Source organism: Lissotriton helveticus, chromosome 1_2 (assembly GCF_964261635.1).
Source record: "Lissotriton helveticus chromosome 1_2, aLisHel1.1, whole genome shotgun sequence".
Lineage (NCBI taxonomy): Eukaryota > Metazoa > Chordata > Amphibia > Caudata > Salamandridae > Lissotriton > Lissotriton helveticus.
This window is the reverse complement of record NC_136058.1, coordinates 37848670-37868197: the sequence shown is the minus strand read 5'-3', so window position 1 is coordinate 37868197 and position 19528 is coordinate 37848670. Positions and strand designations below refer to the sequence as shown.

Genomic DNA, 19528 nt, shown 5'->3' with positions numbered 1-19528 from the left:
GAAGAATCTAAGGGTGATGTAGTCCACTTAGTGAAAAGTTCCTCCAAGGAGAAAAACCAAAAGAAAGAAACCAATCATAAGGTTGAAAGGAACTTATCAACCTAAATGCTAAAGATGTGGGAAATGTGTTCATTTGCCAATGACAAGAAGTGTCCTGCACTCAAATCTACCTGCTCAAATTGTAAAAAAAACGGGGAATTTAGCTGCAGTTTATAAAGCTAAAACGTTAAGGGGAAATGTTAATGGAGTCAGAATTGAATAGAACGGTGACAGTGATGAGTGTACTGATTTTGATTGTGGTCAAATTGTTTCACAAGTGACAGCTAATGAAAAGATAGGTCCATTGGAAGAGGTAAGGGTGGAAGGGAGTAAAACAAAGGTGTTGTTTGATTCGGGGGCAAAAATTACCATTGTCTCAAAATAATTGTATCTATACAACCTCAAAGACAAAATAAAAATTTTAAAACATGACATTAGGCCGTGTGCTTATGGTGGAGAACCTATAAAAACTATTCGGCTATTTTGGGGGTTTATTTGAATATGAAGGAAGATATACCTCTGCCAAGATCTACGTATCACAAAAGGGTGATAGCATTCTGAGCTGATTTACCCAGAGAGATCTTGGTGTGATCCTTGATCCCAATAGTGAACCCCCCCCCCCCATTATTTTGAAAGAGGGGTTTCAAATAAAAGAGGTGAATATACATGAAGGTTCAGATGACACATTCTCAAATGTTAAAAAAGGAGTTTCCAAGGGTGTTTAGGAATGAACTTGGGTGTCTTTGTGGCTACATTCCCAGTATACGATTGGTAAATGGGGCCAAACAGGAAAGGTATGTGGTGTGCCATTTGCTGTAAAGGAGGAGATGATGTTGGAATTGGAAAAAATTAAAGCTGATGGAATCATTTAGGAAGTAGAGGGAACACAGTGGTTGGCTCCAGTAGTGGCTGCTAGGAATGCTAATGGTAGTCTGTGCCTATGTGTGGACTTCAGAGAGTTAAATAAACAAGTAGTAGTTGATAAATATCCTCTCCCTAACATCTCCGATATGCTAATGCTGTTGAAGGGTGCCAAGGTCTTCTCTACCGTAGATCTTAAATCACCCTACAATCAAATTATGCTTGATGAAACATCTAGGGACCTTACCTCTTTCATAACACCTTTCGGCACCTACAGATTTGTTAGATTACCATTTGGGTTGGTGTCGGCAAGCCTCCGTGTTTCAAAGAACCCTTGATGAGGGTTTGAAGAGACAGAAGGGTGTAAAGATTTACCAAGACGATGTATTGATTTTTGACAAAGACAGTGAAGAACACGATGTGAGAATAAGACAGGTATTAGGCTAGACAATTACACGTTTAAGAAGACTTTAATAGATTACTTAGGCCACACAATAACTGGTGAATGGGTAACACCCAAGAGTGATTTAGTGAATGCTATATAGAAATTAGCATCCCCTACCAATAAGGATGAACTCATGACATTTCTTGGAATGGCAGAATACTACAGCAAATTTGTTAATGTGTTTGCAGAGATGTGTTATGCAAAGGTGTTGAATTTGCATGGACTGAAACATGTGAAACAGAATTTAAAGAAATGAAGGAAATGTTGGGCAAGACTCCCAAATTAAGAGGTTTTGACCCTTCTGGATATTCAGTCTTAATCACTGATGCAAGCATGAAAGGGTTAGGAGAGGTATTACAATAAGAGTCTAAGGGGTTCAGAAAATGTCATTCTGTGTCTCTTGCGCAGTCTCCATGGGGCAGAGCTATGCTACTCCGTCATTGAGAGGGAGGCTCTGGCAGTTCACTGGGCAGTCGTAAAATCTATTCTGTGGGACGAAGTTTGAGGTTCGCACAGACCACACACCTATATATGAAATATTTTAAAAAGGGCATTGATACAGTGTCTGGAAGAATATCCAAATGGGTTGTTGTGTGGCAGGAGTACAACTTTCAGATAAAATACTTACCTGGTGTAAAGAATAAGGTGGCTGATACACTTTCAAGATTAGTTGAAAGTACTGAAGGAGAGGAGTGTCTTGACAATAGTGAGGAGGATGAATGGGTATTTAAGATTGAATGCGATTGTCTCAAGGAGGAGAGGTGGTGTGATGCATGTGCAGTGGACAAGGAAGTACAAGCAGTTGTCAGTTTACTGAGGGAAGGTTGGCATTCCAAAGTTAAGGGTGTTGGTGAAAAGTATTGGAATGTTAGAAATGAGCTCTCTGAGAGTAATGGACCTTTGTTTAGAGGTACCAGACTACTTCCTCCTGTTTCTTTTCACCAGGAGCTTTTGGTTTTGGCTCATGCGGGTCACCAGGGCATATCTAAGACCCAAGAGAGACTCAGGTTGACCTACTGGTGGCCTGGTATGGATGTGCAAGTAGAATGGTTGGCGAGGGAATGCATTCCATGTGTTATGAGTGAAAAAAAGCGTGAAATCCAAAGTACAGCACATGGTGATCAGGGACCATCCAAAAAAACATGGGAAGAAGTAGCCCTAGATATATTGGGGCCCATACAAGGTAATGGGTGTGTAGTCTATGTTCTGGTCCTCATGGACATGTATTCAAGGTGGTCAGAATTGAAAATATCTAAAGGCATTGAGACTAGACATGTTGTACCCTTTCTTAAGGAGGTGTTTCAGAGAGAGGGCATACAGAGTGTCTTGTTAACTGACAATGGAGTACAACAAGTTTCAAAAGAGATGGAAGAATGTTTGGAGAAATGCTCCAAACATAAGAGATGTTCATTTTATCATCCAGAGAGAAAGCATGGTAGAACGCTTCAACCATGTGTTAAAAGAAACCGTCACCATGGCCAAACAAAATAGCTTGGATTGGAAGGAAGAAATAAGAATAGTAATTGTAACCCCTGCACTATCCAAAACTTACCCTACTATTACACCCCCCTGGAGTAAGAATAGTAATTTTAACCCCTACACTATCCAACATTTACCTTAATAATACACAACCCTGGAGTAAGAATAGTAATTAATACTCCTAATAGTACATTTCTAAATTACTTGTATTTATTTAAAAATAATAATATTCTTTAAAAAAATGTAAACTCTTGTAAAAAAATATTAAAAAAAGATCTTTAAATATATATGTTTAAAAAAATAAGATAATAATTAACTACTTAAAAAAATATTTTAAAAAAGTTACCACGCTTTATATTGATTTCAATGTAAAGAAATGTCCTTCGTTTATTTCCATAGATGTCTAGGTGATTGCCGCGTTTATCTTTTTTGAAGTCATTGTAAGAGTAAGGCGGGAGGAAAAAGAAGCCTATTGGAGCATCCTAAAGGTAAGAATATTATTATACATAACTAGTAAATTTTTAATTTGAATTTTAAAAAAAGAATACTTACAATGCGTGAATGTATTATTTAGTTTATTTATTAAAATACTTAATTTACAATTTAGATATTTTGAAAAAAATTATAAAAAACATTTTTTTAACATATCGGTAACCTTTATTTATAAATAACATTTTAGTTAGAAAATAAATTAATCTTAACAATAAATAGTACATAAATTGTCCTTTTTCACTAGCTCCAGATGACTTATTCGCGTATACGTGAATCACGAAGGCAGCTATTTTGAGGAGCGTCGCCGGACAGAGCAGAAGCAAGGAGACCTGCGCTCAGGTAAGAAACTTTAAAAACGTATTTACACTTGTAAATGATGGTGTGAGATGTGAGTGACATTTATTGCAAGGAGAGAAGAGGGAAGTTTAGATAAGTATATTATATGTATAGTTGGTATATTTTTAGCATGTCTCCGAACTTGTTGCTAGTGTATGCCCACGTCGGGTCACGTGTGAACTGATTGTTTCAAAAAGTGTTTGTTAAATAGGATGTAGTACATTTAATTAACTGTAAAATATGAGATTTGATCTAAGAAAGGCAAAGAGATTTTTTTTTTTAGAGAAGACCGGAGAAAGAAGAAGATCGATTTACGAAGAATGGATTTAATTTTGGGAAACCAGATTTTTGGGGGGGAATTTTGGATTCAAAGAGGACTTCAATGTTATTTTGTTTTTATTGCCAAGGAATATTTTAAAACAACTGAGGATTTCGATGGTTTAGATTTCTTTACGAACAAAGAAGATGGATAGTTTTTTCTATTTTTTTTGGGATTCGAGAAAATTTGGATTTGGAGAAGAAATATTTTTGGGAATTTTTTTTGTAATTCGATCTTTTTCGGAAGGATTCATTTTTGGAATGGAGTGCCAATTATTTGGAATGTTTTTTTGGGGGGAATTGGAGTTTGAAAAAGAAGATTTTTCGAAGGCGTTTTTGTTATGTGGATTCCAATTTGGGAAAAAACAAGCATGGAAAAGATTGTGATGGATTGGAATATTAAAGAAAAATAAAGAAAAAAAGAAGACATCTAAGGTAAGGGGACCCGACTTTAATTTTAAAAAAAATGTTTTGAAAAATGCCAATTTAAAAGTCTATTTTTATAATTTAGGGCAAAACAGGAAAGTAATAGAGTAGGTAGAGTTAGTAATGTAGAATGTGTGCAACATTATCCAGGTAGTCTGAAGCCACACACAACGAGAATTGTTGTAATGCACCCAATAGTCTATCAGACATTTCCTTTGACCTTTTAGAACTGCGTGGGTTTAGACTACCTGTTAATGCTTGGGACATTCTCATTTCTTGTAAGCTTTGCTCCTTCCTCAAAGTTTCCAAAAAATGATAAAAGTTGGGGTGAGGTTTGCCAATTGTGTGGTTGAAGGAGTTGTGCCATCCCTCTATGGCATTGTTTGTCTTTGCTCCTCCTTCTAAGCAGCTCGAGTAGCAGTTCCACTACTCCACATGGAAACGTGGATTCCTCCTGCGACCCGACCTGCTTAGATGCCCAATCAGAGTCTTTGAAATGTGTAGAGGTTATCACGAGAGAAGAATCTAAGGGTGATGTAGTCCACTTAGTGAAAAGTTCCTCCAAGGAGAAAAACCAAAAGAAAGAAACCAATCATAAGGTTGAAAGGAACTTATCAACCTAAATGCTAAAGATGTGGGAAATGTGTTCATTTGCCAATGACAAGAAGTGTCCTGCACTCAAATCTACCTGCTCAAATTGTAAAAAAAACGGGGAATTTAGCTGCAGTTTATAAAGCTAAAACGTTAAGGGGAAATGTTAATGGAGTCAGAATTGAATAGAACGGTGACAGTGATGAGTGTACTGATTTTGATTGTGGTCAAATTGTTTCACAAGTGACAGCTAATGAAAAGATAGGTCCATTGGAAGAGGTAAGGGTGGAAGGGAGTAAAACAAAGGTGTTGTTTGATTCGGGGGCAAAAATTACCATTGTCTCAAAATAATTGTATCTATACAACCTCAAAGACAAAATAAAAATTTTAAAACATGACATTAGGCCGTGTGCTTATGGTGGAGAACCTATAAAAACTATTCGGCTATTTTGGGGGTTTATTTGAATATGAAGGAAGATATACCTCTGCCAAGATCTACGTATCACAAAAGGGTGATAGCATTCTGAGCTGATTTACCCAGAGAGATCTTGGTGTGATCCTTGATCCCAATAGTGAACCCCCCCCCCCCATTATTTTGAAAGAGGGGTTTCAAATAAAAGAGGTGAATATACATGAAGGTTCAGATGACACATTCTCAAATGTTAAAAAAGGAGTTTCCAAGGGTGTTTAGGAATGAACTTGGGTGTCTTTGTGGCTACATTCCCAGTATACGATTGGTAAATGGGGCCAAACAGGAAAGGTATGTGGTGTGCCATTTGCTGTAAAGGAGGAGATGATGTTGGAATTGGAAAAAATTAAAGCTGATGGAATCATTTAGGAAGTAGAGGGAACACAGTGGTTGGCTCCAGTAGTGGCTGCTAGGAATGCTAATGGTAGTCTGTGCCTATGTGTGGACTTCAGAGAGTTAAATAAACAAGTAGTAGTTGATAAATATCCTCTCCCTAACATCTCCGATATGCTAATGCTGTTGAAGGGTGCCAAGGTCTTCTCTACCGTAGATCTTAAATCACCCTACAATCAAATTATGCTTGATGAAACATCTAGGGACCTTACCTCTTTCATAACACCTTTCGGCACCTACAGATTTGTTAGATTACCATTTGGGTTGGTGTCGGCAAGCCTCCGTGTTTCAAAGAACCCTTGATGAGGGTTTGAAGAGACAGAAGGGTGTAAAGATTTACCAAGACGATGTATTGATTTTTGACAAAGACAGTGAAGAACACGATGTGAGAGTAAGACAGGTATTAGGCTAGACAATTACACGTTTAAGAAGACTTTAATAGATTACTTAGGCCACACAATAACTGGTGAATGGGTAACACCCAAGAGTGATTTAGTGAATGCTATATAGAAATTAGCATCCCCTACCAATAAGGATGAACTCATGACATTTCTTGGAATGGCAGAATACTACAGCAAATTTGTTAATGTGTTTGCAGAGATGTGTTATGCAAAGGTGTTGAATTTGCATGGACTGAAACATGTGAAACAGAATTTAAAGAAATGAAGGAAATGTTGGGCAAGACTCCCAAATTAAGAGGTTTTGACCCTTCTGGATATTCAGTCTTAATCACTGATGCAAGCATGAAAGGGTTAGGAGAGGTATTACAATAAGAGTCTAAGGGGTTCAGAAAATGTCATTCTGTGTCTCTTGCGCAGTCTCCATGGGGCAGAGCTATGCTACTCCGTCATTGAGAGGGAGGCTCTGGCAGTTCACTGGGCAGTCGTAAAATCTATTCTGTGGGACGAAGTTTGAGGTTCGCACAGACCACACACCTATATATGAAATATTTTAAAAAGGGCATTGATACAGTGTCTGGAAGAATATCCAAATGGGTTGTTGTGTGGCAGGAGTACAACTTTCAGATAAAATACTTACCTGGTGTAAAGAATAAGGTGGCTGATACACTTTCAAGATTAGTTGAAAGTACTGAAGGAGAGGAGTGTCTTGACAATAGTGAGGAGGATGAATGGGTATTTAAGATTGAATGCGATTGTCTCAAGGAGGAGAGGTGGTGTGATGCATGTGCAGTGGACAAGGAAGTACAAGCAGTTGTCAGTTTACTGAGGGAAGGTTGGCATTCCAAAGTTAAGGGTGTTGGTGAAAAGTATTGGAATGTTAGAAATGAGCTCTCTGAGAGTAATGGACCTTTGTTTAGAGGTACCAGACTACTTCCTCCTGTTTCTTTTCACCAGGAGCTTTTGGTTTTGGCTCATGCGGGTCACCAGGGCATATCTAAGACCCAAGAGAGACTCAGGTTGACCTACTGGTGGCCTGGTATGGATGTGCAAGTAGAATGGTTGGCGAGGGAATGCATTCCATGTGTTATGAGTGAAAAAAAGCGTGAAATCCAAAGTACAGCACATGGTGATCAGGGACCATCCAAAAAAACATGGGAAGAAGTAGCCCTAGATATATTGGGGCCCATACAAGGTAATGGGTGTGTAGTCTATGTTCTGGTCCTCATGGACATGTATTCAAGGTGGTCAGAATTGAAAATATCTAAAGGCATTGAGACTAGACATGTTGTACCCTTTCTTAAGGAGGTGTTTCAGAGAGAGGGCATACAGAGTGTCTTGTTAACTGACAATGGAGTACAACAAGTTTCAAAAGAGATGGAAGAATGTTTGGAGAAATGCTCCAAACATAAGAGATGTTCATTTTATCATCCAGAGAGAAAGCATGGTAGAACGCTTCAACCATGTGTTAAAAGAAACCGTCACCATGGCCAAACAAAATAGCTTGGATTGGAAGGAAGAAATAAGAATAGTAATTGTAACCCCTGCACTATCCAAAACTTACCCTACTATTACACCCCCCTGGAGTTAGAATAGTAATTTTAACCCCTACACTATCCAACATTTACCTTAATAATACACAACCCTGGAGTAAGAATAGTAATTAATACTCCTAATAGTACATTTCTAAATTACTTGTATTTATTTAAAAATAATAATATTCTTTAAAAAAATGTAAACTCTTGTAAAAAAATATTAAAAAAAGATCTTTAAATATATATGTTTAAAAAAATAAGATAATAATTAACTACTTAAAAAAATATTTTAAAAAAGTTACCACGCTTTATATTGATTTCAATGTAAAGAAATGTCCTTCGTTTATTTCCATAGATGTCTAGGTGATTGCCGCGTTTATCTTTTTTGAAGTCATTGTAAGAGTAAGGCGGGAGGAAAAAGAAGCCTATTGGAGCATCCTAAAGGTAAGAATATTATTATACATAACTAGTAAATTTTTAATTTGAATTTTAAAAAAAGAATACTTACAATGCGTGAATGTATTATTTAGTTTATTTATTAAAATACTTAATTTACAATTTAGATATTTTGAAAAAAATTATAAAAAACATTTTTTTAACATATCGGTAACCTTTATTTATAAATAACATTTTAGTTAGAAAATAAATTAATCTTAACAATAAATAGTACATAAATTGTCCTTTTTCACTAGCTCCAGATGACTTATTCGCGTATACGTGAATCACGAAGGCAGCTATTTTGAGGAGCGTCGCCGGACAGAGCAGAAGCAAGGAGACCTGCGCTCAGGTAAGAAACTTTAAAAACGTATTTACAATTGTAAATGATGGTGTGAGATGTGAGTGACATTTATTGCAAGGAGAGAAGAGGGAAGTTTAGATAAGTATATTATATGTATAGTTGGTATATTTTTAGCATGTCTCCGAACTTGTTGCTAGTGTATGCCCACGTCGGGTCACGTGTGAACTGATTGTTTCAAAAAGTGTTTGTTAAATAGGATGTAGTACATTTAATTAACTGTAAAATATGAGATTTGATCTAAGAAAGGCAAAGAGATTTTTTTTTTTAGAGAAGACCGGAGAAAGAAGAAGATCGATTTACGAAGAATGGATTTAATTTTGGGAAACCAGATTTTTGGGGGGGAATTTTGGATTCAAAGAGGACTTCAATGTTATTTTGTTTTTATTGCCAAGGAATATTTTAAAACAACTGAGGATTTCGATGGTTTAGATTTCTTTACGAACAAAGAAGATGGATAGTTTTTTCTATTTTTTTTGGGATTCGAGAAAATTTGGATTTGGAGAAGAAATATTTTTGGGAATTTTTTTTGTAATTCGATCTTTTTCGGAAGGATTCATTTTTGGAATGGAGTGCCAATTATTTGGAATGTTTTTTTGGGGGGAATTGGAGTTTGAAAAAGAAGATTTTTCGAAGGCGTTTTTGTTATGTGGATTCCAATTTGGGAAAAAACAAGCATGGAAAAGATTGCGATGGATTGGAATATTAAAGAAAAATAAAGAAAAAAAGAAGACATCTAAGGTAAGGGGACCCGACTTTAATTTTAAAAAAAATGTTTTGAAAAATGCCAATTTAAAAGTCTATTTTTATAATTTAGGGCAAAACAGGAAAGTAATAGAGTAGGTAGAGTTAGTAATGTAGAATGTGTGCAACATTATCCAGGTAGTCTGAAGCCACACACAACGAGAATTGTTGTAATGCACCCAATAGTCTATCAGACATTTCCTTTGACCTTTTAGAACTGCGTGGGTTTAGACTACCTGTTAATGCTTGGGACATTCTCATTTCTTGTAAGCTTTGCTCCTTCCTCAAAGTTTCCAAAAAATGATAAAAGTTGGGGTGAGGTTTGCCAATTGTGTGGTTGAAGGAGTTGTGCCATCCCTCTATGGCATTGTTTGTCTTTGCTCCTCCTTCTAAGCAGCTCGAGTAGCAGTTCCACTACTCCACATGGAAACGTGGATTCCTCCTGCGACCCGACCTGCTTAGATGCCCAATCCATGTGTCTTCAAAGTAATTTAGTAAGGGTGGCAATTTTTCTTCGTTTGATGTGTAAAAGTCAGATTCTGTAATTGCAGTGCAGTACTCGTCTACACTATCAGGAGGAACAAAGCAAAGTGCACTTCGTTTTTTTATTTGAATTGCAGTTTGCTATCCGATACGTAATCCACTACTAAGGATGTTTTTGTATCTTACGCCAAAATGCCTGGGAAAAATGGAAAAAACATCCTTGAATTTGGGTATCTGTGTACGTTTTAGAAATAACATTTTATCATTGCGAATTCAAAATCAATAATAATTTTCCTAGGACTTTTGTTTGATGTTTTGGATTTTAACACTGTTAAAAGTTCAGTGTAAGTAGTGGATTGTTTATCAGGTAGCAAACTGTATACTAAGGGGACTACTGTATTGTTAATTTTTGCATGAATAGTTTATATTTGGGTGAATGGATGGGGCATGCTTTTAAACGTCCCATCCATCATCCAAACATCACTATTCTCTAACTTTGCTAGATTACGGGGTGTGCTAAAGAGAAGTATTCGTTTTTGAGAGTTTTTGTTGTCATTCAGTACGAAAGGTTCGTTAGATAGAGAAACAGAGTTCAGGAGGAATAAGAATGTCAGAGTATGTTTGAGGGGTAACTCTTTGAGGGTTACTTGCCTGTTTTTTGCGTTGGATAATTCTTCTCAGATTGGGTATGACGCGCATACTGCTAGCAACATGACTAAGGACATGCTGGGCAACCTCCCTCAAAATGGAACCAGAGGATTCATTGGAGGTGCTTGCAATATCTTTCATTTCATTTATTGTTTCTCTCACCTCAATCTCCATTGCAGAGGCAGAGTGGTTATGCTCTGTTGTTTTTACAACTGTCACCCAGAGTAACCGCTCCGCCTGTGCAATGGATTGAGTAGTATTGCACACACCTCCAATGTCTCCTTGGTTCTGTTATTCTCTCCTTGCAATACATGTACCCTGCATGCTTAAGAAGTCGGTTTCCTTTGCTGGATGTAATATAATGGGTTGTCTTATTCATTGACATTATCTGAAATGATAAGAAATACAAAAATAAATTGTCAGAATTACTATTATATTATGTGTTATCATTTTTATGGGTCTAATTTTTTTGAACAGTTGCTTAAAAACTGATACATGAAACATTATATGCTTGCTTGATGTTCTGATTTTTTTGATTTTTCCTGTTGATAGAAATATTCTTTGCAAAATTGGTTTAAGTTTTTTCACCTTTTTGGTTGGTTTCTTCTTTGTTTCGATGGATTAGGTTGGTTTTCTGGTAGGTTCGTTGACTTTTCAAACATTTGGGCTGTAAGATAAGAATTTTTTTGTTAATTTTATATTGTCGTTTTGCTATATTGGTCTATATGGAGAAAAAGGGGTTAATTTATTTTTCTTTTCATTTTTGAATAATAATTACCTTTAGTAATGGATGTAGGATGTAGTGAAGATGCTGGTGATTTTCTTTTGAAGGTGTTCTAAAGGTAGTGTTTTTTTCTTCGTTGATTGACTTCTGTTGTAAATGTTGATATCTGTTGTAGGATAAAATATATATATAATTTTAATTTAGATTTATTATATCCCGATTCATAGGATTTAAAATAGTGCATTAATTCAAGGTAACAAGTCATTACTTTGTATAAAAAGCAATTTTGAAAGCAAATGTTTTTTTTAAAAAATTTAGAAAAAAAACCCAGATGTATCAGTTAAGAATCAGTTTCAGAAATGTACACAATTTTGTTTTTCATCATTTAAAAAAAATGCACATGTTTAATGAGGTTATTATTAATTTATATACCTTGAACATAGATGTCGTTCTTTGATATTGGTTTAGTTTGTTCTTTCAATTGAATATTGATATGGGCAGAAGTATTTTCTGTATGCTGTAATTAAGTAAAAATGATAGGATTTAGTATTATTACCATTTTAAACAGACACTTTGATAGTTCATTAAAAGAAATATATATAAAAATAGCTTCAGTACATTTCATACATTGGCTTCATTTTGAATATTTTATTATAAAATACTAGCTTACCTGTCGCGCGTTGCTGTGATCTCCGAAGAAAGGAAACTCGTTATGATAACATTCAATTTACATTGCGTCATTTTTATTGAAACTTATTAATTTTAATATGGAAAATATTTCAAAGTGCCGTTTTAATTCTATTTTTTATTCGAGTACTTGTGGATACACGATTTTTTGTTTTCCCGTCTGGTGCGTACATCAGTATTCGAAAGATTATGAGGGCCATGGGGGCCGATATTTAAAACATCTTTATGCCAGAAACCTTCACGGGAGTGTACTCAACAACTTCCCAAAGTTTCATGGCGATCGGATGAATGGTGTTTTAATTCTATTTATTTATTCAAGTGCTTGTGGATACACAATTTGTTGTTTTTCCGTCTGGTGCGTACAATTCGAAAGATTATGAGGGACCGATATTTAAAAAAGAATTATGCCAGAAAACTTCGCGGGAGTGTACTCAACAACTTCCCAAAGTTTCATGGCGATCGGATGAATGGTGTTTTAATTCTATTTATTTATTCGAGTGCTTGTGGATACACAATTTGTTGTTTTTCCGTCTGGTGCGTACAATTCGAAAGATTATGAGGGCCCTAGGGGGCCGATATTTAAAAAAATGTTAAGCCAAAAACCTTCGCGGCAGTGTACTCAACAACTTCCCAAAATTTCATGGCGATCGGATGAATGGTGTAGTAATGCATAAAGGACAAACCGACACAGACAGACAGACATACTTTCGTTTTTATATATATATATATATATATATATATATATATATATATGTATATATATATATATATATATATATATATATATATATATATACACATATAGATTCTTAATTCGGCAAATTAATATGAAGCACCTTTTTTAATTATCATACAACTCAGATTCATTTCAACATTTCAATTATAAAGTAATTCTCCTTTTGCGAACGAAAACTCACTTATTTGGTAAAACCACTCTAAATTGTTTTTAATTAATTCTCTTACTTTCACGTTTTGTAAATAGTTTTCAAATATTCTGCTCCTTGGATAAATGTCTGTGTAGTTTTCAAAAAACTTGAAAAATAATATATATTCATTAATTAAAATTTTATAAGGTTTAATAATTAAAGTTAATATTATATTAGCAATGTATTATACTTACTTGATTATTGAGAATGGTTGAAACTGTATGCCACTGTCTTAGTTTCTGTGGGAGAGTGATAGGCAGCGTTAGATGCGTGTTCTCTCGATGGTAGTCAGATGACCACTGATTTCAAAATGGTGTACAATCATTATTTATACCTTTTTTTTTGGTCTCGCCTTTATTTTCATAAAAATATTCATTTTGATTCACGTCTTTTTTGGATTCATTTTATGTGAGAACTTATAATTTAATTTATCTGTAAAAAAGTGCCTGTTTATTGCGTACGTCAGTGTTTACTCCTCCATTTTGTTTGCTGCAGGTTCCATTTCTTGTCATGAAAAGTGTTGTAGGACTTGTGTTTGTGAAAAGCATTTAAAATGGTGGCTCGTTTTTAGCTATTTCGTTATTTTTCTTTGTTGAGTACGTTTTTCTACGATTTCTAATGTTTTTATTATATATATAATTTAGTTTTGTTTTCGGAGTTAAAAATGTTGTATTTTTGTCTTATTTCATGCTACTTGATTAATACCAGAGTATTAAAATGAATACCCGAGTATTCATTCTGCAAAATGTGTCAGTTTTTTAAGTAAATGATGTGCTCAGTTGGGTTCCATTTTGTAATACACTTACCCACCCAAAACCTCTATTTTCCCTGCATCCCGTGCCAGGAGTTATTTTACAAATGTAATTAAAAATATATTTTTTTGCGCTGTAATGGTATGTGTAGTATTGTTTTGCATTGTAATGGCACTTTTAATGCATTGTATATATTTTGCGTTTTAATGGTATGCGTTGTTAAAGCATGCGTTGTGTCGTCATACATCCAGCCCTTTTCACTCAGGCAGCAGGGTAACAGGGCAACAGAGCATCAGTCCTTCTTGCAGAGCAGATCAGCAGTCCTTTTGAGTCCTTCACAGGTCCAGAGGTGTACTGAAGTGTTGGGTCTCAGAGACCAATATTTATACCTGGTGCCAGCTTTGAAGTAGGAGAAGGGTTTGGTTTTTCCACCCCAGAGGTGTTTGGAATTTCCTGCCTCCCTGCCCTGTCCACATCTTGTCTGGAGCACAAAGGACTAGTGTCAAAGCCTTTGTGAGAGTGCTCAGGCAGAGACTTTGCGATGTGCATATATAGCAGGTGATAGCTTGCCGCCTATCAAGTCAGAGATGGCCCATCCTGCCAAAATATATACACCTTTTGCCTCACTGTCTGGGATCAACACACAAAGGACAGCCATTTATTCTGCCTTTGTAAACCAACCGTCAATGGAGGAGGACCACTCTTAGGATACCAGCCCTCATCCCGTAGCTTTGTCCAATTGGGTTAGTTTTTCTGAAAGAACAAATGAGATGGCATAAAAAGACTATGTTAAAGATTAAATCAGATTACATACATGCCCTTCAGGACCCTTATTTAAGCTTGCACCTAATAGTACTTTTGAACAAATCACGGAAAAAAACAGAGTATCCCTCAGCCTGGAAGCACGCCCTGGTCCTGCCGTTGGTGAAGAAAGGTGGGGCAGATCATATGTAGAATTTGTCCAGTTATCCTCTCATTTCTCTCATGCCATACGAGGTGAAGGTATTGGAAAGATTAGCTAACAATCAACTTCCCCACTATTTGGAGAGAAAAAAGCCTGCGGGACTACTCCCAAACTGGTTTCAGGACCAAAAGCAGGACTGAATCCACTGTGTTGGCAGTGCTGGATAGCATCAGGTTCCTGGTCGATGAGCGTAAATCTGCAGCCCTCACACCTCCTGGACCAGTCTGCACCATGTCCCACCACCTATTCTTACATAGGCTGCATGAAATCAGCCTGCCTTCCACTACTTTACAGTTGTTTTGATAGCTTCGGAGCAATAGACCTAAAACGGTGAAGCTGCCCCCTTTCAAATCCAGCCCACGGTTGACATATTATGGGGTTCCCCATGGGTCTTCCCGAAGCTCCACTTTGTTTAATGTTTATGTGTCACTTCTGGCAGTATTGTTAAAGCTTGGGGGTTTGAGAGCACTACTAGGCAAACGATACCCAGCTCATTATTTCTATCAATGGTAGTAATACGGAGACGTCAGGAAATATAGTGTGCTTCCTTACAGATGTGGTATTCAGTCACACTGTCTGAAATGCAACGCAGAAAGGACTGAAATGCAGCTGTTTGGACTGACTCTTGTTGGCCCTCTTTGTTAGGCTCTGACCCCAGGCCTAAACGTGTAGCTAAGAATCTGGGTTTCCTGATCGATTCATCTCTCTTCATGCAGGACCAGATGAATGCAGTCATTGGGAGCTACTTTGGGCTCCTACGGACTCTTCACAGACAATTTCAGTGGATCGCAGTGGCGTGGCATAAGACCACTGAAAAGGCTTTGATTGTGAGCAGATTAAACTACAGAAATGCTCTGAATGTTGGAATGGCTAATCATTTGTTTACTCGCCTCCAATTGATTCAAAATGCAGCGGGAAGAACGATTTGCAATATTCCCCATCGAGAACTTGGTGACAGCTTGCTTAAATTCTCTTCACTGGCTTGCAGTTCTTAAGAGAGCCATCTTTAAGTTACTTTGCAATGCACACAGAGTGCTTTACGACACTGGTCCAGCAACCTTGCATGGTAGAGTCGCATTTTACAAGCCAGCCATTGCCCTCCGCTCCACTAAGCAGGCTTTCATACAATGTAGACGAATAAAGAGATCTATAATGGGTGGCCACTCCTTCAGTTACTTGGTAGCTTCACACATGAATGCCCCCCTTCTCAATATAGGATTTAAGTCTGATGTTTCCGGAGAATGTTAAAGACTTCCCTTTTTTTGCTCTAATGGCTTTTTTGATCTATGGAGTCTATTTGTTTTGAGGGCCTGTGCCATGATATTCCTTAGGAGATGGCTGAGCGCTCTACAAATACTATAATAAAAAAAAAATCTGACCCAGGATACAGACTGCTGGCAGCAAATGGTCAGGTCAAGAAAATGTGGCATTTTCAAAATCGTAACTTAAAATCCACTTTACTGTTAAAAAGGGTTATAAATGACAACTCTTTAGACACCAAACTCGATATTACCATCTGCTCCCAATTTCAAGTTAGCACTTATTAAATGTAATAAGGTACCCCAATGTTATCCTATGGGAGAGGTAGTTCTTGTAGTAGTGAAAAATGAAAAGTATATGCTGTAGTGACAGGGTACTAAGGTCTTCACAAGACAAGAAGATATCACAATCTTCATGTTCCATAAAAGGAGGGGGGTGGGAGCTAGGCAGTTATGTTATGGAAGTTTTATATAGCGTTCAGCTACTCAAACCGAGTGTCCCGGCACTCAGAAACCTAGTCAGACTGAGAGAAAAGCCCAAGATTACTGTGAGAATAACCATGTCTTAAGCCCCCACCTAAAGGAGAGCAGGTTGTTTAGCTGTCTGAGATGTACTGGCAGCTTGTTCCACAGTTGGGGGGGGCCAAAAGTCTGTATGAGCGCCCGCCAATACGTGCTCACTTGACCTTAGGAACAGAGGCAAAGGCCAGAGACGCAGATCGCAAGGACTGGACAGGATAATAAAAGTGCACCCTTTTCCTCAAGTAAGTTGCTCCAATTCCGTGTAAGGATTTGAAGGAAGTGGTCAGTGTCTTGAACAAGATGCGTTTTCGCACCAGAAGCCAGTGCAAAGATCTCAGCAGCCCAGAAGTCTTTGATCTACGACTCAGGCCGTATATAGCCCTGGCAGCCGAATTTTGGACCAGCAAGAGACGAGTTATTAGATACTCTGACAGACCGAGAAAAAGTATGTTTGCATAGTCCAGCCGAGATCCTATAAGAGCTTGCACAATAATCCTCGTGAGAGAAAGAAAAAAGTGGAAGGAATTTTTGAGACATTTTAAAAAGCCATAGCACTGACCAGCAACTGTAAGGATGTGCGATTTAAAATTGAGGCTGCAATCAATTTTTTCCCCTAGGTTTTTGGCCTCCTCTGTGACAGACGAAGGGGGGGGACATATCGGCGGGCCATCAGGATTTCCAATTATCATCTGGTGGACCTCCAAAGAAAATAACCTCCGATTTGTCTGAATTGCACCTAAGCTGATTCAGTTGGAACCAGGCGAAAACTGCCGATAGGCAACCTTTGATTTTATCGCCCGGGAAAATTAGAATTTTTGTCGCAGGTAAAAAGAAGCTGCGTATCGTCAGCATAGGATACAATTTGGGCGCCGTGAGCCTCAACTAGAGTAGCCAACGAGGACATATAAATGTTAAAAAGGGATGTACATTGTTACAACGCATGCTTTTAGCATGCATGCTGTAACAACGCGGTTTTTATAACGCATTCTTTTACAACGCATAACAGAAAAGGGTGTTGGATAGTGAATATTTTAATTTACTATTCCAACACCAGTCCCCGTTGACACTAGGGAAGGTGTCTGATAGTAAATTAAAAGTATTCCCTAATCCTTGAGCGCCCCCCAGAGTCATGCGTTGTAATAGAATGCGATTTAAAGACTGCATTGTAATAGCACTGCATGCTAAAAGTTACGTCGTAAACGACGTTCCCCGTTAAAAAGAGTCAGACTGAGAACAGATTCCTGTGGGACTCCAACCTCCAAAGGAGAAATGACGGCTGAGAAAGGAGGGGTCCAGATCGATTGCTGGCGACCTGAAAGAAATGGTTTAAACCAGTCAAATACCGTCCCTCTAAGACTAATCTCCTGTAGTCTAGCAAGAAGACGGTTGTGAGGGAGTTATCAGATGTGCATTGAGATGGAGCAGACATTACCTTCTTTGTGCTTTATATTGTGTGACAATTCCAATCCTTGTCGGCAATTGTAGAACAATCGAAACTTGGCACAACTGAAGGCTGTATAAATCTGTGCTTTTTCCGGGGGCGCTAGAGGGCGCACAAGCGGAATGGCTGCTTAGGCTAGTAGCTCCCGCGCCTTGGCAAGCTATCCTCCACATATCCTTCGCCACAGGGTGACGATTCGTCATATACATTCATCAAAAGCGATAGAAAGGTGTCCTCGACACTCGTTCCAAGTTTGGAGCCGCTGCGTGGTGCGAGGCCGGAGTTATAGCCGATCTCGAATTCACCGGAAGGGGGTCTGGAGCCCGTGAGCGGAGAGACCCGGCTGCAGCACTCTACGACACACCGGGGCCGGCCACGAGGAACTAGGCCGCGCTCTCGGACGCCCGCCCGGCGCCGACACAGAAACTGCGTGAAGGACTGCGGCTGGGGGTGAGGTGCGGAAGCCCCGTTGCCTGTGTCGGTCCCCCCCCTCTCCTGCCGTTGCGGACTCCCGGAGCCTTACCCGCAGGTGAGCCGCCTCCCCCGCCGGGGAGGCGCTGAGTGGCGGAGCGCTCCCCGAGCGGCTGGGGGGTCGGCGACGTGCCAGGCTTCTCGTGGGGAGGCGGGGGCCGCGGACTGCCCCGGGCCGGCGGCGGTGATCGTCTCTTGGGCCCCCCGGGCGGGAGGGGCTGTGACGCTCGGCATTACCGGGAGACACCTGGCCCCGCTTGCTGCGCCGAGCGGGCTGCTTAGTGATTGTACACCTACTGGTGCCACTGGGAGCTGGGCTGGACCCCTTGAACTGGCAATATTCCGACTTTTCCTGCAATTGGGCACTGCTTGCTGCCAGACCCCGGCGGATCTTATCCTGACAGCTGCCCTCCTTTGTCCTGGGTGCTGGTGGCCGTCGTAACGGATCTTGGCTCGTAGCTGGGACCCGCCAGATCCACTGGGAGGCTGGAGTTGCCTTGTCGCTGCCCCCTTGGACGTTGTGCCCCGACTTTGCGGACGCGCCTGGGACATCGTGAGGTGCCTGGACAACGTGCCCTTCCCCCGACAGCTGCTGCCCTCTACCCTCGCCTTCTTCCTGGAGGCTGCCACGTTACAAGCTGCCAGTGCCTGTCCGGCCCCCCTGCTTCCTCGCCACCTACCTGCCTGACCACTATACGCAACAAGCCGACGAGATACGCGGCAGCTGGATACCGGTACTTGCCGCCACCATGGGATGCCTAGATAACCGCCAAGCGAAGCTGAGTTTTGAGGGAGCCAAAAAGGGCGCGAGGTGCCCTCGAAGGCCGCTACACCCCCAGCGGCTGAACTGGACCTACACAGCCTCTTTCAGGAGATGCGCCAGGGGTTTGCTACGGTTGTCGAAAAGGTTGATGGCGTCACTGCACGACTGGACGCACTGGTCCATAAGGTGGATCGCTAGGAGGAGCGACTGACGGCCACGGAACAACGTATCTCCGAGACCGCGGATGTTGCCGCGACTCACACGTCGCAGCTAGTTCGAATGGACAATCTGCTCAGGATTATAGCGGCTAAAAACGAGGACTTGGAGGCCCGCAGCCGCCGGAACAATATACGCATTACGAATGTGCCGGAATCTACAGATACGGGCAGGATGGAACTATATGTCGAAAAACTGCTTAAGGGATCTATCGGGGGCGCGCTTTTTCTCCCCACTTCATTGTGGAGCGAGCGCACCGTTCCTTAGCGCCTGTGCCCAAACCCGGATTGCCGCCTAGACCCATCATTGCCAAACTTTTGAACTATCGTGACCGGGACGCTGCATTGAGG

At 39.5% G+C, this 19528-nt stretch overlaps 1 protein-coding gene and 1 long non-coding RNA gene across 4 annotated transcripts in view; both read right to left on the bottom strand.

Annotated features, from left to right (window-relative positions):
• The window catches only part of CRYZ (crystallin zeta), a 228218-nt gene that overhangs the window by 125711 nt on the left and 82979 nt on the right, over positions 1–19528 (bottom strand). The gene's annotated exons all lie outside the window — the stretch shown is intronic.
• LOC144797847 (uncharacterized) lies at positions 10813–12008 on the bottom strand. The gene is made up of 3 exons (XR_013603477.1): positions 11610–12008; positions 11232–11343; positions 10813–11120 (listed from the first exon to the last, which is right to left on the bottom strand). It is a non-coding gene; the product is annotated as an uncharacterized LOC144797847 (long non-coding RNA).